Consider the following 27,078-nt stretch of genomic DNA (forward strand, 5'->3'; position numbering starts at 1 on the left):
AATATGGGTATTTCCGGTGTCAGATTGATGCCAGAAAGTCTACTGATAACGACAGAATACCACCCAATATGAATATATTCAGAATTAAGGCGATGTACACAAGCCGAAAGACGAGGATGTTGTCATTTCGATAAAACCAAACGATAAACCGATCAAACGATTTTTTATTTGACTTTGATCATATCCTATGGCCGATTCGTCGTGCATTTGCAGACTTTAAACAAACCGCAAGGAATCAATGAGCTTGGAACGTTCAAATAGTACGATACCACATTTAAATTATGTTTAGGCCACATATATCGATCAAAGCAGGTATAGTTTTAAATAGTCTTTGAATTTCTCTTCATTCCATAACTTTTGAACCACATATCAAATTGTTATGAAGTTTGTTATTTGTAAGTTTGAGAGATGACTCGTTCGTATGGCACTAGTTATGTTCAAATAAGTCATGTAATCTTTGAGATAATAGACTTTCGTTGTTTTATTAACAATTTAATACATAACGGTTGCTTAAGTTCAATTATAATCAAATGAAATGGGAACGTGTAGGGCAGCCAAACTTTGAAACCACGTGTTCAATCATAATTCATCAGTTAACCCTTAATTAGCCCGCTCATCTGATAATAATAATCAAATCGGTTGTGTAGTTTCTGAGATAATGAAGTTTCGTGATTTTCACAAGTCGGCACATTACAAATGAAGTTACAGTTCGATTACAGAAAAATTTAATAGGGTCTTCTGAGGCAGCTAGACCATTCATTTGACACTGATTTTGGGGAAATCGGGTCAGCCATCTCTGAGAAAAGTGAGTGAGTCCAAGTAGTCTTCGGAATATGTTCCTTTGCATAGCTGGATTTCACATTTTTAAACATAACAGGCAAAGTAATAGTCCGATTGCAAAACAAATCAATAGGGTCTTATGAGGCAACAAGACCTTCCATTTGACACTGATTTAATGAAAATCGGTTCAGTCATCTCTGAGAAACATGAGTGAGATTAAACAGTCTTCAGAACACGTTTCTTTTCATAACTTTTGAACCACAAGTTCAATCTTTATGAAATTCTAAACTTGAGGGTTCTCTAGGTAGCCCGTTCTTTTGAGACCAATTTTGTTCAAATCGGTTGTGTAGTTTCTGAGATATTGATGTTTCATGATTTTCACATTTTTAAACATAACCTCTAAACTAAAAATCCGATTACAATAAAATTCAATAGGGTCTTATGGGGCAACAAGACCTTTCATTTGCAATTAATTTCATGAAAATCGGTCCAGCCATCTCTGAGAAAAGTGAGTGAGAATAAAAATCTGCACATACACACACACACATACACACACACACACAGAAAATGCTCAGCTCGTCGAGCTGAGTCGAGTGATATATGCCATTCGGGCCTTTGGAGCATTTTTATACTTTCGGTTTTGCAAGTAATTGCTATACCTTTCTAGGAGAAAGGCAAAAAGAAAGATTATAGCTATTCAACCATTCCTATGAATTTTGGTGCCCCTAGCCATTACCAAAACGCGTCATTTTACGTGAGAGAGTCGTATAGAAATTGCTCGCCAGGTTCGCCGCTTCTACGTTACGAGGAAACTCATTTGAGTTTCTGAAAAAGACGGTAATGGCTAGGGACACCAAAATTCACAGGAAGGGTTGAATAACTATATTTTTTTTATTTTTTCCGATTTGAGCTTTCAAAGTGCACATGTGTTGGCCAGTGACGACTATGATAATTATCATGCAAAAAGTAATAAAAATAGCAAAAATATGGACTGACCCCCAAAAATGCCCGGCAAAATGTAACATTATTACAGTTATTAGAGAATTATCATTTTTAGTGACATTTGCAAGTTTTAATCATTTCAATCGTATGAATAAGGTGACAACTGATGGCTAAATAAAATTGCTTTGTTTCGTGAGAATACACGTATTTTCGTGTCTGTGATTCATAATTGTACGTGACCCATAATTGTGGAGGACTGTACTTTTATGCACCTACTATACTCAAAGATGCTTAGATTAGTACAAGTTAGTCTACTGCATTTTCTAGAACGAAGTTCACTTCTATTTCTAACATTGTAGTGTTTTGGAAGCTTGTTCTTGGCATTCTCGATATGTTATTATCTTGATTTTGTTCTCCGGGTTCGAATCACCGTAAATCTAATCTTTGCGGGTTTTTGTTAAGTTTTTTCGGTGAGATTTAATAAAACTAATTAATTATTAAATCTCACCGAAAAATATCAACTAAAACCCGAGAAGGTCATTATCTTGAATAAAATACTACCATAACATTTAAAGTTTATGCAGCAAATTTTTTTTGTGGCACTTGTTTGCCTAAAAAAAAGAATAATTGATGAAGTGCTAGAGTCTGTGTTGTACCAGGATTGAACTAGCGTTGAACGACTAGACCTTTCCTTCCAAGACTTCTACGCATCATTTTGCTCGTACGCTGTTGACAATGAAAGAATATCAGTGTGAAGCCTTGCACACATTCTGTATTGGAACTCGACCTTCTGTTTGTTATACATAGACTTCACAGCCAACTGTTTTAGTGTACAGGACAATTAGGGGGATTGCGATCCTACTGACACTAACAGTCTTCTCCCGAGCTGAGACTCGAATATACGACGATTGTCTTGTTAAACCGACATTGTGCCTCGAGATCAGCATCGTACTTGACGAATAAAATGCAGTTAGGGTAGGTGATCCAGTTATGGAAAATGCACCAGTTATGGTTTTATCGCATAAGCACAATGGTACCAGTTATGGCACTACTCCATTTAAACTCCATAGGCCATAACTGGTTCATGCCATAATTGGTACATCTTTTAGATATTGCCATATTTGGTACGCTTCCCTAACCTCGCTAAAAAAACAACTGGAGAGCAAATAAATTTCATTCTGGAGTTTTCATTTGTTGGACGACGCGAAGTTGGTACTGAAGCACACTAAAGTACTCATCCGTGCAGAGGATATCAAATTGTACATGTGAGTATGTAATAAATAGGTCTGCGACATTGAAAGCATTCAACTAACATTTTCTTCAATTGTTGTGCCAAACGTCCACTGGATCCTAATTTGAAAAAATGAAACTTCAGGGTTGTGGATTTACAAACGACATGTTACTTCATTACTGCTGTTATGGTCATATTCAGGCACAGATTTGAGGGGGGGGGGCAAAGGGGGCAAATGCCCCGGGCCTCCCGATTCAAGTCCCCCCCCCCTAGTCCTGGGGCGACTTTTTTTGCTCGTCACCTTCCAGAATGTAACCTCTAATCTAACTGTTTTAAGAACCAGGGATCTCGAGTATCTCATCTACCACTTCGACCACGTTGTACTCCAGGCGTTTCCGTAGATTTGATCCGTAGTAGGCGTGTGCTTGCATGAAGCCCGTACTGTCCTTCGAATCATTTTGCTAAAGGAGCTAGACGGAGCAGTATCTGGGAGACAATTTTGTGGCTGATTGCTGCATTGTAGCCGATCCCCCTTTTTATAGATGTGTGAGATATAATAAGAACATGATAGATTGGCACTTAATAAGTTCATAAACTCAACACTGGGGGTGTTAAAGATACCCATTTATTGCTTAGTTAAATATAATGTGTAGGGCTGAAACAAAAGAGATGTGACACGCTGAAACAAAAGAGAGAGAACGAATGGTTCTCCTTATCCGTTATTTGTGTTGATACTGCAGTGCTGCTATCTGAGAAAGACTCAGATCCGTCAAAAAGAGTAAAAAAGAGACAATTCCATACGGTCATCGCGACTGATTGTGGTTAAAGAAAGACCTCCGATGCCTCAGGCTCATTCTTTGTATGATTTTCAGAGCGAGCAGTCACACTTAAAATTTGGAAGAAAGATGGCTCCCAAACGTCACGACAAGATGGAGCATACAGCAACTTCTATCCATTTCTTTGGTAGTCTCTATTTTTATCAAATCCTGGAAATTATCCAGTGGAGCGCCTCCTTACCGTGTTTATAGAGTTCTGCCGGTGATCTGTCCTTGCCTGCGATTAGTTTAGTCTTTAGTGACCCAATTTCCCGTTTGATCTCCGAAATATCGGACACTGGGACACTGGTATAGTTTGTAGGTACTCCAAGGTTAAGTCCCTTTCATCTCCATTCGTTACTCCGTTAAAAACTCAAATCGCATGCTTGTGATCAAGTTCCCATACACGTGTGTAGCCCTTACAGGATTGGTTCACCTTGTCATAAAACTTGCCCGAAACAGTTGTTCCAGTTCTTTGCGATCTCTGTTCTGTTGCTCCTACTTCGTTCGTCTCAGGATCGTGGTCAACTCATTTCGAACTCGTCGATATTTTGCCGCGTTCCCTCTTGTGAGATACCTAGATAGCTTTTCTAAGCTCCTTTTTTTCTTTGTCGCTTGTTGGCATTCCCCGTCGAACAAGTTATTTTGTCGGCTCTCCGATGGCCGAGCGTAGTTTGCCCCATCTATTGTCGTCGTCGAAGCACATAGTTCCTCCGTGGAAGGTGGTGCCATGTAAAGTAGGCGTATTTCTCGGCAGTCTGCGGGTTGTTCAACTACCAGATGTTTGGCCTAGAACGACAGTTTTGTCGTGTGTGAAATACCGTGAATACTTTTGATGAACAGAATTTGATCGTGACCCAGGGCACAGTTGCAATATGCCGCGACCCGCAACCGCGAGAAAAAAGAAATCGCTTGTCGTAACAAGCCGAAACACGATACGGGTTATAATGTTGCGTGTGTTAGAGCACCATCGGTCGTTTTTCGGCTGGTTACACAAAAGAATTGCGATTTTTTTTAATCTTTCGTTTAGTGAAGATGAGAGAATGTAAAACTTGACAAAAAGGTGGAGTATGTTTCAAAGCACTCTTCGCTTATAAAAGAGTGCTTCAGGTCAACGGACGGACGGTCTATCTTGGCTGTAGTGTAGCAGATTGGGACAGTAGCAGCAGTAGGTTGCGACAGTAAGAAGCACCGTGTTAATGCATTTATTTATTTTTGTATTTAATGTAATATAACTGACAAATGTCTGATTGAATGTTGTGCGGGTAAATTTATAATAGCGAGGTATTATTTAGTCTTCTTTTGAACATAAATGATGGCTCTCCAAATTCGAGCAAGTTTTTCACAGCAGAGAAGGTACGAATACAGGCAATCACTAGTTCGTTGCACTCAAATTCAGTAAAATGGATGTTTCTTTGCATTAGTCTACTGGCGGAGAGTTCGATGTGAACCTCGGTAATTTAACATAGATAGCGTTTCCTGGGAGTCAGCTGAATATGGCCTGTTGAATTTTCCGTCGTCGTGTCGAGGCCGTAGGGAGTAGACGTCAGCGGTCAGGAACAGGGGAAAAATATACTAAGCGGTGGCGGTTTTTTGATGACATCCGAGGGCGTCCCTCCATGACGGCGACGTATAACGTCTAGTTCTCCATACATGAATATTTTTCTTTGCCGTTCACCTTATTCCCGTGTCGACGATGACATGTATGGTTGTATAGACAATCGGTATGCAATACAAGCATACTTCAGTACCCAGCCACTCTATTGCCGAGTTTGCCTTGCACGAAGGCTGTCGGTAAGGTGCCGAGAAGGCCCGGATTTGAGGGGAGGCAAATGCCCCGGGCCTCCCGATTCAAGGGCCCTCCTAGTCCTGGGGCGCTTTTTTGCTCGTCACCTTCCAGAATGTAACCTCTAATCTAAATGTTTTAAGAAAAGAGGGCCTCACAAACAAATTTGCCCTGGGTCCCCTAGTGCCTAAATCCGGCCCTGGTGCCGAGCAGTCTGTATTTTACTCCTTACGCTTTTTTCCATAGCCTTTTTTAGCAACCGTCCCATGACATCCATCATAGGTAAATAAAAGAAGAGAGGGAAAATGTCTCCGGTGGATTCGGGCTGTTACTGAAACGCGCTATTTGTTGTAGTGCGGACACGAACGACTGTGTAAAAAACAGCTTTTTCTCTCTTCTACGTTCGCTTTTCCGAAGACATCCTCCAAATAATGTCGAATCGACACACGAAGTACCTTATTCGTTTCCTTTTGTGATGCTCTGTAGCCAATACGTTCTCAATTTGACTACCGGACTGCTAGCGCGGATAGGTATCATGAACAAACAGCAACAGAGAACGTAATCTAAAAGACAGTAAAAAAAGACTGTACCATGGGGATGCCCGGTCAGGATACGGTGGAAGGTTCACAGGATCCCGCCAACGAGGATCTCTAAGTGCAAATCGTGGAAGCCTTTTCTGCCCACGTTCGACGCGTAAACTCCACACTAGTTGATGAGGGCACCAAATTAGAGAAACATTCTCGATTAGGGGCCTTACTAATGAGCAATATATAAAGCGTTTTTACGCAGCAGGGATCTTTGGAGTCTCGAGCAATTTTTGTGATAAAATCAAGTTGACGTGTAACTTGTAAGATAACAGCCGAGCGATGCCGATTAAAAGTGAGCTTAGCCAAGGTCGTTTACTTTGTCCACTCTCTTGATGGCATTGATGATTGATGAATTTTTATTTAAGAAAACGTTATTTTTTGTAGAGTAAGCAGTTTAAAGCCGTTATGTGCTGGACAGAAAAAAATACCTTTAGTGGTGTCCCGGAAGAATTTTCGTTTTCCCGAAAATCCGGTTTTCCGGGTTCATATTACAAAAAAAAAAAACAAACTGCGAATATGCGTAGAGTTAAAAGAAAGAAGGGATGTAAACTTTAGAATTTTTTTCTTGCAGTGGCTAGCTAGCTTGTTGCTAAAAACCATGGAGGAAAAAAATCTGCATATTTTAATGAGTTTGCTGAATTAAAAAAACAGGTTTACATAGTGTATTTGAGTTTCAGGGGACCAACTTTTACGCAGGCGCAGCCATTTTTACTATAACTGAGTAAAAGCTTCGTACATTTACTTTGTACGCCAATGGGATGTATGAATAAAAAAAAAATAACATTCGAATATTAAGTAAGGTTTAAAAGTTTTGCTATCTCGAAGAAAGCCCCATGCTAAATTTCAGCTAAATCGGACTTTGGGAACACGTGACTAATGAAAAAAAATGCACATCGATTTTTTTATACCAAATGCCTTGAAAATTCATGAAACGTCGAATCTACGGTAATTAATCGGATTTTTTTTGGAAAAAATCAACTTTCTGGCGCTTAAAAATTTTTGAGCTGGGGCCAATGGAACAAATCGTTTAGCGGTAGAGCTGATGATTTTTTTTAAAGACGAAACTTTTGAGCCTTCCCGATCAGAAGAGCATAACTAAAAAATTACAAAATTCTATCAGCGGGAGATACAAATAACAAATTTTGATACAATTTTGTATTTTTCCGTATAATTTTGATAACAAAATTGAATCTGAATGAATTATAATAACAAAACCTGAAATGAAGTAGTTCTAACTAATTTTAGTAGTCTAACTAATTTTTCGTTTTTATCAAAACCTGTTGTTTCTAACAATGTTTGTTATTATACTGTTCTATATACTATCTTATTTTGTTAGAAAGCTGATACATTAGTAACAAATTTTGATATGTGTTTGATACTAGTAGAATCATTTCTGTTATAATTTCTGTTATTTTAACAACTAACGGGATCAAATTGAAAACACAGCCTGTAAGGTTTTTCCCGTAACAAGCTAACAGCTTCTGTTACATTTTGTTTTTGCTTTCTGATCGGGCTATCACTAAACAAAATTCGAAAAATCTGTTTTCATTGGCACCCTAATACATAGGTTACGGCTGGGTATTTGTATTCAAGCTCGACGTGAAGACCGCTATTGATTAGCGAAACTGTGTATCTTCCGCTTAATTTCTTCAAATGTTCAAATATCTTGAGGGTGCGACCATGTGCGATCGAAAAATTAAGGACAGAAGAGAGTTTTTAATAGTTCTACTCTGAAGCAACATTGAAGAAATTACAGCGTTAGAAATCCAGCTTCGAGAGTCACCTCATTTAAAACCAATGTCAACCAACGATACTGAGATATTCTATTCACGAAAAAATACTGATAAAATGGAGCGATTCAACCGTCAGCCTAAATACTAAATTTAACGTAGGCATTTTTTCACCTTATATCAATCGCATACATGAGAAAATTGCGTGGTGGGGCAATGTTTACTTAGCAGTATCACTGAGAAGAGACGTTCATCTTATTTTCAAAAGATGTGTAAAAACTTGCAACCGTCATTTCACCGTAAGTGGTGATGCTTCCGCTATGCAGCGCTCGCATCAATGATAAACCAAGTACTGATATTGAATGGCCAACAGTATTCCAAGCAGAGATTTACGCTATAATTGAATGTGCTAACGTTTGCTTAAGGAGAAATTACAAACATGCGAATATTTGCATTTTCTCTGATAGTCAAGCGGCGCTGAAGGCTTTATGTGCCTCCAAATACACGTCAAATATTGTCTAGGAGTGCGTTCTCTCTCTGCGGAGCCTGTGTCGTACGAACTCTGTCAATTTGTACTGGGTTCCAGGGCACTGCGGAATTGAAGGCAATGAAAAAGCAGACGAACCAGCCAAACAAGGTTCCACCTCTCAATTCATTGGTCCAGAACCCTTTCGTGGCATTTCAAACTGTACAACAAAAATGGAACTTAAATACTGGGAAGAACAACGGGTGACTGCCAACTGGATGGCTGTCGGAGGATGTCACCAGTCAAAAAGGGTAATGACGCCAAACGCAAAAATTACAAAAAAGCTATTAGAGCTTAATAAGTGGGCGCTCTCCGAGTAAGTATCATCTAAAGAACATTGGTCGGGTTCAAGACGATACTTGTCGCTTTTGTAGCATAGAAAGTGAAACCTCGGAACATCTGCTATGCAGCTGTGGTGCATTATACATGAGCAGAATCAAATTTCTCAACAAGGGTTGCTTACAACCTAGTGAAATTTGGTCTGCTAATCCTCGGAAGGTAATTGGTTTTATTAAGCACATTATACCTGACTGGGATCGTGCCGAGGCAACCGGTCATCACTCGATCAATAGTGGGTGACTGGGTATCCTATATAGCACGTATAGAGCAAAATCATTTCAAATCGCCTGGAAATACGCGAAAATTTAATCGACCATTTTTGATTTGAATGAAACTTTTCACTCGTATTTGGCTTAGCAAACTGAGCATTTTTCACAGGTGGAGAGATTTTTTACACCCATGAGTTACATTCTAAAAGGGCGTACGCCTTTTGGCATAGGTTTTATTCGAAGCATTGTAGCCCAGAAACCGTTGATTGTATAGAAAAACTGTCTGAGAATGAGTTGTAGGGAATTGAAAATGCACCATAAAAAAAATATACACTGTACAAAGAAAAATTTTTTTGACCAAAAAAAATTAAAAATAAACATTTAATTTCAATTTAAAAAAAAAAGAGTTGATTTTTTTTTATTTTTTTTTTAAAGAAACTTGACGTTAATACGCAACTTTAAAAAAAAAGTCCAGGATGGAGATATGAAAAATAATTTTTTTGTGGTAGATTGATTTTTTTATAAAAATTCTAATTTAAACATTTTTCAAAATATTTGTATTCTGATGATTTTAAAAGATGCAGAGAGTCATTTTGAACCAAAAAGCTCTTGGTAGTAAACATTCTAAAGGCATTGGTTTTCGAGTTATTTCTAATATAAGCTCGAAAAATTATAATTATTTAGGAAAATACACGTTTTTCTTAATTTGTCCATGGTTCTCCAGCAAAAACCATACGTTAATTGGAATGCTTCATCAAAAATATACAATTCATTCTTTGACAACAAAACGATTGGGCGAACGGTTCTCAAGAAAAGAGTTAAATGTTCTAAGTGATATAAATATATATAAGAATCAAATATTTATTTTCGAGTTTTATTATCTTAGGAACATATTTTTTTATGACATAGATACTTTACAGAACTAGTTTCACCTTATATTTTATATACATCATAAGTAAATCATCTTTTGAAAACAGCTTCGTTTGTATCTTATTTTCTGAAATTGGAACAAAAGAGTAATACTTTTGTGTGGCAGCTATTATTATAGATTTTTTGAAAATATTGCTCCATTCTGTTACTCCTTGTTCATATGATACCCAACTAAATGACATTTTTGATGAATTTTTATTACAATCATACAATTCATTTGCGCTTGTAATGGGATGTTCATGTTATTTAGCTAAACTTGCATTTACTGCCATTCGTTTTAATATGCCACCAATTGCATCGCATGGGCCTTTACCATGAGAAGTCGCAAAAAATGCCACTCTGCATCGACGTTATATTTTGTTGCAAAGTTTTTTCTATTTTTATATTGTGAGGCAGCTCCATCAGACATTAATATCCCTTTTTTCAACTCTATTGTTGTTTTCAAAAAAGCTTGAAAAAGCTTAAAGCTTGATTGATCACCACCGGTTGCCACTTCGTTACTGACCAGGATCGACCGGAATTGCACATGGAGTTAATCAATTATTGCTTGGGATTTTTAGTTATTCGATGTGCATCTCCAATGATCCCTGCATGCTGATCAGTACCGACGCCTGCCGGTCCAGAACGTAGATCAAAGGAAGGAAGGAAAGGAAAGTTAGTTCGATACTTGTTGTTGCTACTAGAGAGCCGGATATACTCCTGCTCACTCCACAAGCATAACGGGTATGGAGGAGACTTGTGTTAGTGTGTTTGTCGCATTCCTTTTCGAAATTTCACCGTATTTAGTATCGCGATTCTAATTCTATCGACTGCGAGAGAGTGACGACGCGCGCGTTCGTCTACCCAAAGAACCCAATCCCAGAGACGTACAAATGGTATTTCATTACGAGAACGGAGTGGAGGGCATGTGTGTATCGCGGTTCTATCGATGAAAGAGCAAAGTTATTTTAGAAGCATATCGCTAGGTGATTCTAGGGAGTGGCGATGGTGGTGATGAGGAGCCTGAGAATTAACCCATGCTTAAGTCCTTTGATAATTAAAAATGGCCTGCTTCTATAACAAGATTCGAACTCACGACCATCTGCTTATCAAGGCGGACTCTGTAACCTTGTGGCTACCAGCTCCCCCTCAACTTATTGTTGTTTTCAAAAAACTCATTAATTTGGCAATGAACACCTGAACCGCAACAGTATCATGATGGAGTACTTCCGATATTATGATGAAGCTGATATTCTTAAGTGTTCCAGATTCTGAATAGTAAACAACGAAGGGATGAATGGTGACTTGACTATCATTCCAATAACTACACGAATCACAAATTGATAAAAAAGTATTAAAATGAGCTTGACTGTTCAATATTTTTAATTTTGCAATAACGTTTTCGTTTAATTTGCGTAAGCCATCTTCACAAAATGCAAACTGTTGAAGATGAACTAACACATCTGGAGTAGTGCAATCGTATTTATATACGAAAACAGATATTATAGGTAACCCAGTAGTTATTGGTTGCGTACTTTACAAACAGTTATTATTAGTAAACAAGTAGGTAGTGTTGCACGACAAACATATTATTTTATAAAACATTTTTATAAAACATTCGATCAAACTTATGATGTATATAAAATATAAGGTGAAACTAGTTCTGTAAAGTATCTATGTCATAAAAAAATATGTTCCTAAGATAATAAAACTCGAAAACAAATATTTGATTCTTATATATATATTTATATCACTTAGAACATTTTACTCTTTTCTTGTGAACCGTTCGCCCAATCGTTTTGTTGTCAAAGAATGAATTGTTTAGTTTTGATGAGGCATTCCAATGAATGTATGTTTTTTGCTGGAGAACCAAGGACAAATTAAAAAAACGTGTATTTTCCGAAGTATTAGTAATTTATTGAGCTTAAATTTAAAATAACTCAAAAACCGATGCCATTAGAATGTTTACTACCAAGAGCTTTTTGGTTCAAAATGACTCTCTGCATCTTTTAAAATCATCAGAATACAAATATTTTGAAAAATGTTTAAATTAGAATTTATATAAAAAAATTAATCTACCATAAAAAAATATTTTTATTTCTCCATCCTGGACTTTTTTTTTAAAAATTGCGTATTAACGTCAAGTTTCTTAAAAAAAAAATAAAAAAAAATTCAACTCTTTTTTTTTTAAACTGAAATTTAATGTTTATTTTTAATTTTTTTGGTCAAAAAAATTTTTCTTTGTACAGTGTATATTTTTTTATGGTGCATTTTTAATTCCCTGCAACGCATTCTCAGACAGTTTTTCTATACAACCAACGGTTTCTGGGCTACAATGCTTCGAATAAAACCTATGCCAAAAGGCATACGCCCTTTTAGAATGTAACTCATGGGTGTGAAAAATCGCTCCATCTGTGGAAAATGCTCAGTTTGCTAAGCCAAATACGTCCCAGACCACAAGACAGATGTCGTTAGTGTATTAACGTGTTCAAATTCAAAATTTTACACACGATTTTCAGATTTTCAATTTTTTTTATGAACATGAATGTCTGTTCTCTGTGGCAGTATTATTGAATATGTCATGCCATATTTTCTTGACTTAAAGAGCAATTATTATAACGCTTAGCAGTATACTCTGCTGGACAGAAAATTTTCAGCGATGCTCGGAAATGATACAACCCAATGATAATAAAAATATGAGATCATCATTTACATCTTCTATAAACTATTTTCTATTTAGCGTAGAGATAAATAATATTGTTCTACTAAATAATATTCTTCCCAAATAATTTTCCTGCAAAATAAAAGTGGAGAACCGGAAGAAAATTTTGCTAATTCAGACTATTTCTCGCGAAGGTTGTTAAACAAAGATTATTTATAAAAGGACAAAGAAACATTTGTACTTTATCTATTAGGTGTGTATAAATTGCATCAAGAAAAGAGCTAATTAATATTTCCACACCAACCGACAATTTTGTTTGATTTATAATCGCCTAAATGCCATCTAACCAAATTTGAAATTCCGCGAAGTCTCAAACCCATTTGAAGCAGCATTTAAAAGCGCAATAAACACGGTAAAATTAGGAGTTCCATTTCGAACCAACTGGACGATTGCTGATGGCTGTGGCCTCGGTGACCAATTATAAAAGAAAAAAACATCACCGAGTGAAAAATCCCGCATAGAACAATGCAAAATATCACGCTTAAACAACAAATGATAGAGAAAAAAAAATATCTGGAGGAGGTGCAGTCTATAAGCGAAACCCTCGAAACTTCACGCCGACTGGAGCACGCGGCCGGTTTACTGTACTCTCAAATGAAATGTAAAATTACGCAATTCATTCGCGGTGGACATTGACTGCGACGTCGTCGCCGCGGATACAACCTACCCACTTGGTCGTGGTACGAGTCTGTATGGCTCACTATATAGGTAGTAGCCGGGCTTTCGAGTGATCGCATCCACCACTCACTAAAGCGTGGCTGAGGTGAGACTCGAGCACTACTTTGCCGTCGGATGTTGGTCGGCGGCGTTGTTTCTGGTTGAGGTTCTGAACTCGGATCTGATTGATTTCGAGGCACAGATTGGGTGGATGTTACACTTTTTTGTCCCTTTTACTAGGGGAACTATCGGAACTAGTTTGAGCAGAACTAATGATTTTGGATAAAAATATGAGTTACACCGTTATACCAAATACTGTTTACCCACTAAGTGCTATTGCTAGGTTATCAATCTAAGCTTATTGGAGAGGTTGTGAACACACAAAATTACAGTCAGGTTTTTTTTTACGCGGGGGATACGTACCTTGTAAAAAAAACCGCGTGAAAAAAAACCGCGTCAATTCGAAAATCCGCGTAAAAAACCGCGCTAATTCGAAAATCCGCGTAAAAAAAACCGCGTTAATTCAAAAATCCGCGTAAAAAACCACGATTTTTTTTAAATCCGCGTGAAGTAGTCCAACAAGAAGGGCTTTAGAAAAAAACCCGAAACACTCTAGAACCAGTATTTAATACAGTATTTAATTGTCCTCTTTGACGGTCATTCCGGATCTTTCGGTGGGCGGAGAGTATTTTTTGGACTAAGTCTTTTACTAGATAAACACTTAAACGTTTCTGGTTCCAAACCCACGTTAATTCGGAAATTCGTGAAAATTTTTTTGAATTAGCACGGTATCGCTTAAAAAAAAACGCGTTAATTCAAAAATCCGCGTAAAAAAACCGCGTTAATTCAAAAATCCGCGTAAAAAAACCTCGTAAAAAACCGCGTATAAAAAACCGCGTAAAAAAAACCTGACTGTATATCATCGCCATTTCTAGTCAGGGGATTTACATGTAAACGTGGGTGAAAGATGAACTTCATTTTAGCCGGGCTGAAAGTATACTCTATCAATTGCTGTGGTCAATGTATGAATCGCTGGTTGTCGGATGAACCGATTAGAAAAAGTCGGAAGAAACTATCGGCTGTTGTCTGCTTTATTTTTGTTTGCTTACTTCTTTAAGCTGGCTCCGCACCGTAGACCAAACATTCATTGACGAAATGGAATAATCCAAATTACAATTCACAGGACACGTACTTTCACCTTCCCAGGTAGTGTTCGGCTGAAAGGATACACCGATAATCACGTTCGTCACATTTGGAGGACATTCCGATGCGGATTAAATTAGTTTGGGCATACACAGGCAATCATAACACCTTTTCGTTTTTTTTGGGCCGTAGCAAATCCTTTGATGAATGAAACTCCTGCGTGAGAATAGGAACAGCCGATTAGTTGTGCCTGTCTTAAGTTTGTGATTTTACTTATACTGCTCAGTTTTGTGCCGTTCAATGATATTCGATTCCAGTCAATTGATGCTTGATATGGGCTCACAAGCACATTCAGGCATACTGTACGATTCACATTGTCTTGTTATGCCGAAAATAAGGTTCACACATAAAACGCTCCTTTTCATATTTGGTAAAAACAGTAAATGAAATATGTAAGTAGTAAGTGAGGAAAGCAAAATGTGATTTTTCTATTTCCGGTTTAAAACTGCGAAAACAATCTCTCACGATAATCTGTGACATACGTGTTTTACACAGCAAATAAAAAATCTGCACACAAGTAGATTTTACACCTTTTGTTGACGGACCACCTTTTGTTGACGTACCACCTTTTGTTTTAGTTGCCGGTAGTATTCTCAGTTTACCCTCAATGAATATGTTTACTGTTCGTCATATGCTGTTTAGTTAAAAGTTTTAGACAATGAAACGAAACAAAGTCAACTCCTAATTGTGTGTGGAACATTTGTTAAGAGGGTGAGTCAAAATAAGTTTTCACAAAAAAGGAAAAGAAAGCTTCAAAAAATTATATTTTAGAAATTCTAAGTTGATACTCTAATTATCCGGTCATTTTTGAGTATTGTTTTTATGCAAAACCTGCATTACATAATTATTTCAATTATTACTTGATTGAATTACTTGATTATTTCAATAATCTTGCTTTGAGAAAAAAGTTTTTTAGTTTTTTATTGAGAATTTTTTTGTGAGGGGAAAGTTTCTTAATGTGATGTGCCTTGTTCTTGTTTTGATTAGAAAAATACAAGTCCGCGTTATGAAGAACGTTGCAGAAAAATCAGGATCTGATCCGGTCCATAATCGTCTAAGGAGGAATTTGAAATGTTTTCAATGACTCTTGAAATAAAAAATAAATGTTAGATGCAAAAAAGGAGTTGAATTGCATTCTTTCGATCTATATAAATGAAGGACTCGGCAGCAACGAACAATTTGTGTAATGGATTATCACGAATTATTTGGTAAATGAAGCAAAATCTGTCAACACAGCCCTTTCGTTCCATTCAGAGCTGACAGTCACTGCAGTAATAATAGAATCATTACCCAAACTCATTCCTGCTGCCACAGCTGATGTTTGTCTGATAATAATAATACCCGGTGGTTTGGAAAATATGTCTGGTATGCGTTTTCTTTCTCGCAAACTCAAACTTTTGCTGACTCGGGGGATGCCATTTGCGATCGTCTGGTCCTTTGTCTGGTTTCGCGCGGCCTCCGCGCACTGATGCGGGAGATAAACGACAAATTTACATGCGCACTTAGAGTAATATATATATTTGCTCAAATGTTCTTATTTCCATTGTTGGTTGGGTGCGGACATGTAATTAAAATTCCATGGGCGATAATTGAGATAAAGTGCGATAATGTAGAGTAGAGGCACCCCGTCGTAAAGTATCTGATGGGTCTGTTAGCGGCTCCACGTACAATACTGTCGCAAAACAAGTCAGTATCGTTAAAAGTTATGTGAAATCGTTACGACTTTGCCGACGACCTGTTGATGCTTGGAGCTACGAGACTCACCCCCTAATGAATATGGTCTGCTGGGTGAGGTGCCAAAGCTAATGAGCTGTTGCACTGTGGATGCTGTCACTCGGGTAATACACATTGTCACAACTGCAGAAAATACCAACGAGTCATCGAGTACGTTTGATCTATATTGAATTAGACAGATAAAGAGGAATTCTGTCGGAACATTTTTTAAATTCTTTCAAAATTGCTAAAGCTTGAAAAAATAAATTAAGCCAGTCTCCAACATCTTCATCCTATGAAAAAGCTCATGTTATTTAAATCGATTTAAGGTAAAATTACAAATCTTTTCAAATTGCAACCTAATTTAAGGATCCCCCCTAACGGTAATAAACGAAATGTCATTTCATTGGTTCGTGTCGATACTATTAGCGTGCACATTGTATGCAACAATGGCATTATAAAAGATCCCACCCGCTCGAGGCCATTATACACGTTCCACCGGAAAAAGAATCTTCCCCCGTAATCCAATTGATACTTAGGATGAATGGTATTTCCACTCCATGCTGCTGCCATTAGGCCAGACGCAGACGTTTGCCGTCGTTATGAATGGCGACAAATTGATCCGCACTAGCAGCGGAAACCGAGAGTATAGGAAGGGCGCCAAAGTACGATTCCGCCGTCTGCTGCTTCGACCCCGGTCGTAGGTATCGCGCAGGGGAGTCCAACCGCAACCCGCTGCCGGCCAAATGTGGCTTTCTTCGGCGATAAATGAATGGAGTCGCGAGTACAACTTCGGCGTAGAACGTAAGCCTTTGGTGGAGCGGTTTCATAAGATGGTTTTATCCACTAACATTAGTGTTGGCATTGCACCGGGAAGGCTGCGAAAGAGAGCTGGCAGCGAAAGCTAGCATCCCACGTACATCATTGGAGTCATTAGCATTCATGCAACAGCTGGAGCATTTCAGTTGTGGTCTTAACAAGGGCTCCGGTGTGCGAGGACGACTGTATTGTGTGCTCAATGTTGTTTGATTTCTTTGGTAAACTTGATGTAATTGAGCAGTATTCTATTGTGCTTTTTTTAATTGGGTTATGATTGACGAAAAACAATCTTGTAATAATTTTAACACTATACAAAAAAGAGTGAATTCGAGCCATCATAGAGTACAAGCTGCCATCGTGTTGGTTAATCGTTTTCCAATGGAGCGCGGCGAATGAAGTCATCACTTCAAAACGCGAAAGTTGACTCTTGAAGCACATGTTACTACGGAGTGTATTTCCTCTCCTTTTTTTCCGCTTGGATAACCATCCGAGAGAACTTCGCGTGTCATCTCGTGCCCGAGTCCAAGGCATACGAGCGTAGATTTCCGCCTACCATCTTACCGGATAGGCCCGATCTGTTGGTAGAGGTTTAATTGCAGTCTAACCGCCTCTTCCCCCATCGCCCTTACCGTCGCACGGGAGTCCTACTCCCGGGTGACGGCTCCAAAGTTTACAGCTGATACAGCTGCTCACGAAGGAACAAACCGATTAAAAGCACCCGAGACGTTTGAAAGGTGAAGCTGGCAAAACGAGGCGTCATTATGAGCAGCGCTACATTGTTACATCGCGTGCTGACGCGAATTTTGGTTGGTTTTGAAATGCGCTGGTTTTAGTTTCAGAAATAAGGAAACTTTGTGGATCACATTCAACGTGGTAGCTTTTAAAATATTGGTATATCGATAACTAGCCAAAATAAATGATTATAATTTGTTATGAAAAAAAATAGTTTTATGAAAGTAACTGCAATGACCACATCCGTACGAGGGTGGGTCTCGTGGCACCAGGCATACTATTTAACCCTCTAGTGCTCAGGTTAAGTTCTAGACGGGCTTCGGTAAAATCACTATGAATCATTATGAACACTTTTCAAGTATTTACTGAAGCTTTTTAGAGGTTTGACTGAAGTCCGCTTAAAGGCGGCATTGGGCACTAGAGGGTTAAGCTACGATCTGGTTTCATTTCATTGTCATCATATAAAATATTTCCTCTTCTATCTTAAATATTTCAAGGGCGCAATTAACAATCTTTTCGAGTATATTGCACAGAAAATATAGAGCGAAGTTTTATGAAAATTAGTGTAGATTGGTCGTCAAAAGCGAAAAAAGAATGCCCTAGAGCTGAAACTAAAAAAAAAATGAAAGAATAGACTTTTTAGCTGTTCATATGTATTTTGGTCCCCCAGCAAGCTTAGAAATTCGTCAAGAGGCCACAGAGTTATAGACTGTTCCGAAAATTATAAATACATCTTCTTCTTGAATAAAACAAAAAATACAGGATTTTTCGGGTCATTTTATTCTGAAATATAGATAATAAGTGTTTTCTTTCCAGTTTCAATTCAAGTTGGGATTATTTTTCGTAGGATACGCGAGTTCTCTAACTTTTCTCTTAACACTACTCATAAGCTTTTGCACAGTGTGTTCTTCGACCATTTTTACCACTTTGAGCCAATCTTTTTTAAATTTTTCAACATTGTCCGCTGGTTTGACATATTTCCTCAGCTTTGTCTTGGTCAAAGCCCAAAAAGTTTCAATAGGGCGAATTTCAGGGTAGTTTGGAGGACTCATCTCCTTTGGGACACATGTGACATTATTTGTTTTATACCACCCTAGTGCATCCTTAGAGTAATGGCAGGAAGCAAGATCGGGCTAAAAGATTGGAGGATTGTTATGCTGCTTAACCATGGGTAACAACCTTTTCTGCAAACACTCTTTCACGTAAATTTTACCATTCATTGTGTCATTCGTAATGAATGGACGAGATATTTTCCCACATTCACGAATGGCCTGCCAAACCATTACCTTTTTGCCGAATTTTTCGGTGTAAATGGCTTTCACTGGTCCAGGGACATCCTTTCCCTCCGCTGATGTATAAAATTGCGATCCTGGCAGAGTCCTATAGTCCAGTTTTATGTAGGTTTCGTAATCCATGATAACACACCCCATTTTTTTGGTCAGAAGTTTGTCATAAAGCTTCCGAGCTCTCGGTTTCACAGATTCAGCTTGTTTTGGATTTCGTTTTGGCTGCTCCTGCTTCCGACGGGTCTGTAGACCCATTCTTCCCTTGGCACGCATAACGTTACTCGCCGAGGTTCCAAGCTTTCTCGCCACATCTCGTACTGATACGGAAGGATGCCGCTTGTAGTATTCCTTAACCTTTTTGTCCATTGTGGGATCAACAGGCCCGGGTTTTCTACCACGTCTTGGGGCATCAGTAAATGTGCACTCTTCACAATACTTCCGCAATGCGGTTTGAACTGCTCCGACACTTATACCTTCTTTTCTGGCTAATTTTCTTATAGAAAGACCACTCACGGTGCCCCATTTGTGCACAATTCGCTTTCTTTGCTCGGGAGAAAGGCCACGCATTTTCAAAATTTCGCACTAAATGTTAGAAAAAATGACAGCATCTGTTTCTTTTGGATGTAAACAACAGGACGCAGCCAACGTTTGGTTGAATACTGCACGTTATTTGAAATGACGTCTGATCGTTAGTGTATTTATAATTATCGGAACGGTCTATATTGCTCGCCGGGTTCGTCGCTTCTACGTTTGCTTACGGGAAAACTAAAGAAAAAATATTTTATTCGTTTTTTTTCTGCTCGTAATGCTATTTCGTTGGATTCCTCCGATATGTTTCGAAATTATTCTATGATTTGGGTGGTAGCTAATCTATAACAGAATGTGCAAGTTGAGGATTAGAGGCCGTTCTTCAATGTTAGTATCACTTTAGTTACCCAAAACACGACTCTCAACCAGTGCTGATAAAAGTCATTTTCCCCAGCAAAATTCTTCGAAAATTACAGCCAATCATTTTCAATTTTCACTTCCAATGATCGCAGCACTCTTTCAGATACACTAGATTTTAGTTTTGCGATGACGAAGATACCAATCAATCCATGCAAACATCTCAGTTGAAGCACCTGATTCATCGCATAAAATTCCGTTCACAACATCCTCATTCATAGCTCTAAAGGTATCTGTACTAAACAAGTCGCTAGGAACAGGTAGAAGAGCGGCGGTAATAGTATCATATGTGGCACAATTAATATTGAAAACGCTAGCGAAATTCTCAGCAAATAATGCTGCTAAATAAACAGAAACGAAGACAGCAGACCGCTCTTTTGGAGCTGGAGTGTAAAGAAATGCTGTATCGTTCTCAAAAAACGTGTGAATCCATGTGTCGGGATAAAGATGGAGGAAGTTCACGGATGAACGAGAGTTGATCGACAGCTGGAAGCAACCTTACAATGAACATCTGAATGGCGCAGAGGCAGAAGACCAATACGGCAGAGAGAACGACTTGATCTGCACACTAGATAAGGGAGACATGCCATCCCCCACGATAAGTGAAGTTAAGGATGCTATCAAGTAACTGAACATCTGAATGGCGCAGAGGCAGAAGACCAATACGGCAGAGAGAACGACTTGATCTGCACACTAGATAAGGGAGACATGCCATCCCCCACGATAAGTGAAGTTAAGGATGCTATCAAGTAACTGAATAACAACAAAGCATCACCTTTTTAGATTCTCGCCGCTAGCGAAACGGTTTGTGGGAAGTTATCGGTTTTGTGGATAGGTGATCGACAACGGACCACATTTTCATGCAACGGCAGATCATCCAAAAGTGTCGCGAATATCAAGTTTCCACGCTCCTTTTTTCCTGTATGGACTTTCTCACTGCGACCAGAATCGTTGATCTATTATTGTGAGATATGGCCGGCTGTCTGCTGTATGCCGCACTTCTATTATTGTCAATACCGCTATTGAGAACAGGCTTGCTTGTAATTATTCTATCTGTGCTTGCGTGTATTTTACCCTTCTTCTACGTTTGCTCCCACGCTTACTGCTCTATTATACCGAGCCTTATTCCTCTTGCTAATTATCGCCCATCATAATTCCCTGGGGAAGTTTCGGTGTGCGCTCTTCTGAACAGTTTTATTTATAGGAAGAACTTATTTTTTGTTAAGGGAAAATCACACAAAGGTATCAAAGAAAAGAATGGTAAGTGGCGGAAGAGCCTAAGACTAAACCTATACATAAATCCTCTTTGACATTGGATGGTGTTATTCTACTAAGATGCGAACCCCCGACCATCCGCCTGTCAAAGCGAACTCTGTAACCTTGCGGCTACGCACCTCTTTTTATCGATTGCAAAACCGCTTACAATACTATCGAGCGTGTAGAGCTATGAAGAAGAATAAATGAAAATGATTTACTTGCGAAACCGACGAACCTAATCAAGGTCACGCTGGCTGGTGTACAGTGATGTGTGAAGATTTCGGATGCGCTACCAGGCCTGCTTGAAACACGCAAGGGACTTTGACAAGGCGACGGTGTTTCCTGACTTCTGTGCCATATTGCGTTTGAAAAAGTAATGAAACGTGCAGCGGCAGCCTTTAAAATGCGGGACATGAATCCAGCCAGTTTTTTTTTCAACTTCACAGACGACGTGTACCTTGCCGGAAGGAGGTTTCAGGTGGTAGCTGAACAGTACATCTCCTCCTGGGGTGGTTGTCTATCCACATTTAGGCGTAGAGTATTTCAGTCGCAGAGTTCATTTTCACTCTTAATCATCGCGTACCAGGGGTAAACAATTGTTTTTTCTTCTCTCAGTTTGAGCAAGGAGCAGTTTTCGTTAGCTTTTCCGTTACTGAAAGAGAAGTTGGCCAAAGAAAAAAGCATTTAGGTTCACATTGAAACCACATCCTAACCGTTTTTGAATTTAATATTATAGTAAGATTTACAACTCACCATGAGTGCGTATTCTGCAGCACGTTCGATTTTATAGTGTTTCTGCCGCACCGCAGAGCGATGAAAACGGTAACACAATTCTCCGTTGTTCGCCGAGCAATTTATTCCACTTATCTTGCGTGCGCGGATGAGCTATTTACAGGAGTTTCACTGGGCTTCTGCTTTGTGGAATTAGGAGTATTTTGCCGCCAGAGAAACTATTGCTCAGCGCCAGTGTTGTTAGTCTCACTCATAAACAGCATGCAACACACCTCAGGTCAGGTTCTCGTAGCTGCCAATTTCACTCACTGGAGAATTCTCCATTCAAGCTATTTCTCGTTCTTTCTCGCTGTCTTCCTTGCTCGCATTTGCTCCCGAGATCATATGCACACACGCGCGCCTACTCCTTCACTCGCGTGTAGTGTAGTACAATTGTGTCAAGATGCATTGCGATAGTTGCAGAGGGACAAAAAAAATATTTCAAATAGGGTAACGAACTAGGGTAGGGAACATATTCTAAGCAGCTTTAGGAACCGCCTGTGTATTCAGACGAAATACTCGAAATGTGTTGGGTGAAACTCAAACAGTAGTATACCAATCTGTTCTCTATCGTTTTCCCTGTCAGAACTTGTTTTCAGATTGTAAAACTAAGTTGGCAAACTTTAACAATCATCAATCAGAGTTACCAATCGATGGACACTATTCCAATCACCCCGAACCTATTTTAAGCAGTTTCCATCTGTTTTGCAGGCTTTTTTTTTTCAGCACTCGAAGTGGCTCCTGAATGGTTGCAATATAGGTCGATTTGTTTCAATTACAATTGTCCACAGATTTCTTTGTGATTAACGGTATTGCTTATATTCGTAAGACAGCTAAACAATCAAAGTTTTCGTTTCCATCATTGAAATTGTCGATATTGATTAAAATGCAGGAGTTTGAGGCCTGTTTTCTTCGACTGATTAAAATAGGCGCTACTGCTTAAGCCGTTCCTTACCCTACTTCGGCAGCGGTTTGCTTCGGCTGGTTTGCATAAGACTGCTAGTAAAAATTACAAAGGCATTCCGATACCCTACACTCAAAATATTTTTCACATTATTGTTACGTGAAATTTCCTGTACTTCTTCATTTTCTGTCATTTTGCATGATTTATGTGACAAACATAACATCTACGTGAAAATCACATGCATACTATGTGTTATCAATCAAACAGAATGAAGTACCGCGTGAACTCTCCGTGCGAAAATACACAGAAATCAAAATGGCGAAGCTGTTGTGTAATTCAGTTTCTGGACATAAAAAGGAATTTCACGATGACTTGCCAATAAGTGAGCTTTAGAAAAACCTTAAGAATCCGACATCGAGTCTTGAACTTACAGATTTCCCACAGATTCAGCTAAAATGACGAGGAATTATCTGAACATAAACAGTTACAGCTAACGGTAATTATCTACGACATATGTCGCAATATCATTTTGTCATTTTGAATGTCGTTTAATTCATTTACAAATTGGCGATTTTGCATGCCCGTTATCAAGCAACATATTTGGATAATTTCTGAAAACTATTTCCAATCAAGTATTTGGGAAATCACAATTGAAAATTATATGTTGCATAAAGCGTAGTAGCTATCAGACAATCAAATGCTTTTCACTTTACCGGTAGTTGAATTCTACGTGAAACTCACATGAAATGCATATGTCTACTGAATAAGATTCACAGGATAAATCATCTCATTAGTTCATGCTGAAATCAAATGACAATCACGTAAAATCTACGTGAAAATGACAATGGAAAATATTCACATAACTTTCCCGGTAATTATAACGTGAAATATATTTTAAGTGTACACGTTCCGGTATGCGATACTTTACAGATTCCTCCCCCACGTTCGGCTGTCGGTGCACGAGGCAAAACCGGGCAGATGAAAAAAGCATTTTCGTTTAGTCAAGTACTCCTACTCGCTAGCAGAAACTCGCGTACTCTTTTACAATCGCTGAGTAGCAATACAAAACAGTTTTTGCATGTCGGTGCGTGCTTGCTGCTATTCAGGGGAATGCATGAAGAAGAAAGAGGATCTCGAAAGCGTGTTTGCAAAAGACTTGAGAAGCGTAGCTAGTTCTCAAGCAGAGAGGAGGAGAAAGATTTGCTTCTCGCTCGCTTTGCAACGCTGCTCAGCGCTCTCTCTGCAGCAGATGGTGTGGTGCACATTGAATGTAAGCTCACAGTTGTTAAGAGGGGAGAAAACTGTTTTCCCTTTAAGATGAAGACGAGCAAAACGAAGCCTGGTTACAAGCAAAGAAATCTGCAAATGTATTGTAGCAGAGACTCGAGCTTATTGCGGAGTACCTTGAGGTCTTGTAGATTTCATCCGATACCAAGTGCACCATGTTTTAAAATCGGTAGTCCTCTACGGGCACGAGCCATGGACCACGCTCGAGGAGGACTAGTAAGTATTGGCTGTTTCCGAACGACGTATGTTTAGGGCCATAGTTTTTGCAAAAATTATTTCCGGAATAAAGTACAAGTTTACAACACGGAGGAAATTAATACGTTTATCCCAACCACCGCATGGGTACCGCAAGGTTCCATCCTGGGCACGGTGTTGTGGAATGTCATGTACGACTAAAGTTTTCTGTAGGAATCGTTGGTTTCGCAGACGACATAACGCTAGAGGTCTACGGCGAGTCGGCCGAAGAGGACGATCTGACGGTCGCGCTCTGCATACGCGAGGTCGAAGACACTACGTCGAATGATTTCAAATAGCTCAGCGGTGTATGGCAACAAGCGTAAACTTCTTGCCTGCGTGGTTTCGTTCATACTTAGGTATGGGATGCCAGTGTGGTCTGAAGCGCTAGATACTAACGGTTATCGTGGTAAATTGGAAAGCACCTACACATTCATGTGTCTGAGGGTTCCTAGTGCGTTTCGTATAGTGTCATACGAAGGGTACAACGAGCGAGACGAGTTGTAAGATTGCTGGACAATAGTCCCGCAAAAACTGTGCTCGTTCCGAGTCCGGACAAAACGTAGAGGGGCGCAACATGTTAGATCGTCGGACCGAGTGGAACAAGATCTTAGTAGAGTCGAATGCTCAAGAAATTGGAGACAAGCTGCCATGGACCGAGTGCGTTGGCGTAACATTGTGACGTGGCTGAATTCTTTAGGAACGTTATATTTTAGAGCACTGCTTTGTGCATCTTAATTCACGCAAAACTTTTCCTTATTACTTTAGAAGCAATAGCGCAAAATTGCCTTTTGGGTAACAAACCTATTACTTTAAAGGCAATAAAATTCTTCCCCAGTCAAGTAACAACACATACTGACATAAATTTAGCACGTGTTACGGGAGTACGACTATCTAATAATGGTCGTTTCAACCACATGCAAGATTTTTTCTGTCGAAAACTGCTTACTTTCCATCTCAAGCAAAAAAAAAAATCACACACCGTCGCATATGTTGCACATGTTACAAGTTTCTTCAATCTCCAATTCATCCGGTGTGCGTGTATTAGTTCGCATACGGAGTAGAGAAAAAATATAACAAGAGCTGCCAAGAAGCATTTTCCCCGTCATAGAGTAGGCAAACGTTGATGATTTCAAAGACTTAAAATGCGTCTTTAAATGACATCACGATCTGTAAACTGCGTTAGAGAAAAACAAAAACATTCGCTCTCCTGCAAGATATCTAAAACACGTACTCATTGGTTCATGGAAACTCATTTGCACCTGTTTGAAAATACAATACTCGTGCCTATCCAGACAATATTCGCAACTTCGGCAACTCTGGTCAGACAGTATTACATATTTCCATTTCATGTAAACACTGGGGGACGAAACGAAAGTGTTTCTAATTAGACATTTGAGGTTGACGGGTGAGATTCCCATTATGTGTGGATGAAGGGAAGCAAAAATGAATCTGATCGTGGCATCAATACAAATGCAGCGAGTGAAGTCTTGCTAACACATGCATTGCGGTGGGTGCTTGGCTGTATGTTCTCCTCCAGAAACACATACAAGCGTGTGGCCGTCATAATTTTTATTACTTTTTGTTTGTTACTATTTGTGTATAATGCGCAGTCATAAGACACAATAAGTAATAAAAAATTGCCCTAAAGTAATAAAATGTTTCCCGTTTGCGTTGGGTGTTGAGAAGCTCACTGTTTGAGTGAAATTATGCTTTTGAAGGTTTGAGTTTATGCCTATTCGTGTTTTACAACCGCCATTAACGCCCATTGTTCATACATATCCGAAAAAAAACATGAAAGTAACACCCTATCGTGAAATTTGATTATCAAAGATATCAAATATTAAATTAAATAAACCTGGTAAACGATAATAGTAGCGCCAAAAACATTATCTTTTTAACGTGTCCTATCCATTCACTCTGCGACTTTGTCAAACCATCTCTCTCTCTCTCTCTCTCTCTCTCTCTCTCTCTCTCTCTCTCAAAGCTAATCATATGACTGACATTTCTTGCTACTCTGTCTTTTCTCTCTTTATTTCTTTTTTTATACTGCTTATCTATCACTCTTTCCTCTTTCTCATTTACTTTTTGTCTTTCTCCTAGTTTTCTACGCTTGAAAACATATACAGTCAGTTTTTTTACGCTGTTATTTTTAAGCGGCTTCCGTTCTCCAATAATGCAAAAACAGTTCAAGATATCGACCTCATTCCAATCACGTTTTCCGTTTCAGGACGAAAGAAATCATATACCAGTAAAAAATTTTTTTTGGTGTAAATACTGAAAATATATAATATTGCATTTTGGCCCTTAGATTGGCCACTATCATATTCAGTCAATTTTCGAACGTTTTGGAACAGTTTTCTAAGTCTATTTTTTCAATTCAATATAGTCAATTTTTTCAAGCGGTTCCATACAAATTTGGAACGCATTCCCTGCGTAAAAAAACTGACTGTAATTGATTCCCGATGATCTTTAAAAAATTTCACAGTAATCCACAGTTTAAATACGAGCAAAACTTATGATTTTTATAATTATTTTTTGAATAAAAGTTACACTTAGAAGTTAGAATACTATTACGGTTTATTACGAGGAATAAAAAATTCGGTAGCGGTTCGGGCTTCTATACATTAGTTCGATTAGATGATGAAAAAGTTTACATTATGGTTACGCTTTTACGCTTTATTCCCACCAAAT

At 38.8% G+C, this 27,078-nt stretch overlaps 1 protein-coding gene across 3 annotated transcripts in view; it reads left to right on the plus strand.

The window, feature by feature from the left end:
- The window catches only part of LOC129727286 (uncharacterized), a 91,927-nt gene that overhangs the window by 53,558 nt on the left and 11,291 nt on the right, over positions 1-27,078 (plus strand). The gene's annotated exons all lie outside the window — the stretch shown is intronic.

The sequence above is a fragment of the Wyeomyia smithii genome, chromosome 3 (assembly GCF_029784165.1).
Source record: "Wyeomyia smithii strain HCP4-BCI-WySm-NY-G18 chromosome 3, ASM2978416v1, whole genome shotgun sequence".
Taxonomy (NCBI): Eukaryota; Metazoa; Arthropoda; class Insecta; order Diptera; family Culicidae; genus Wyeomyia; species Wyeomyia smithii.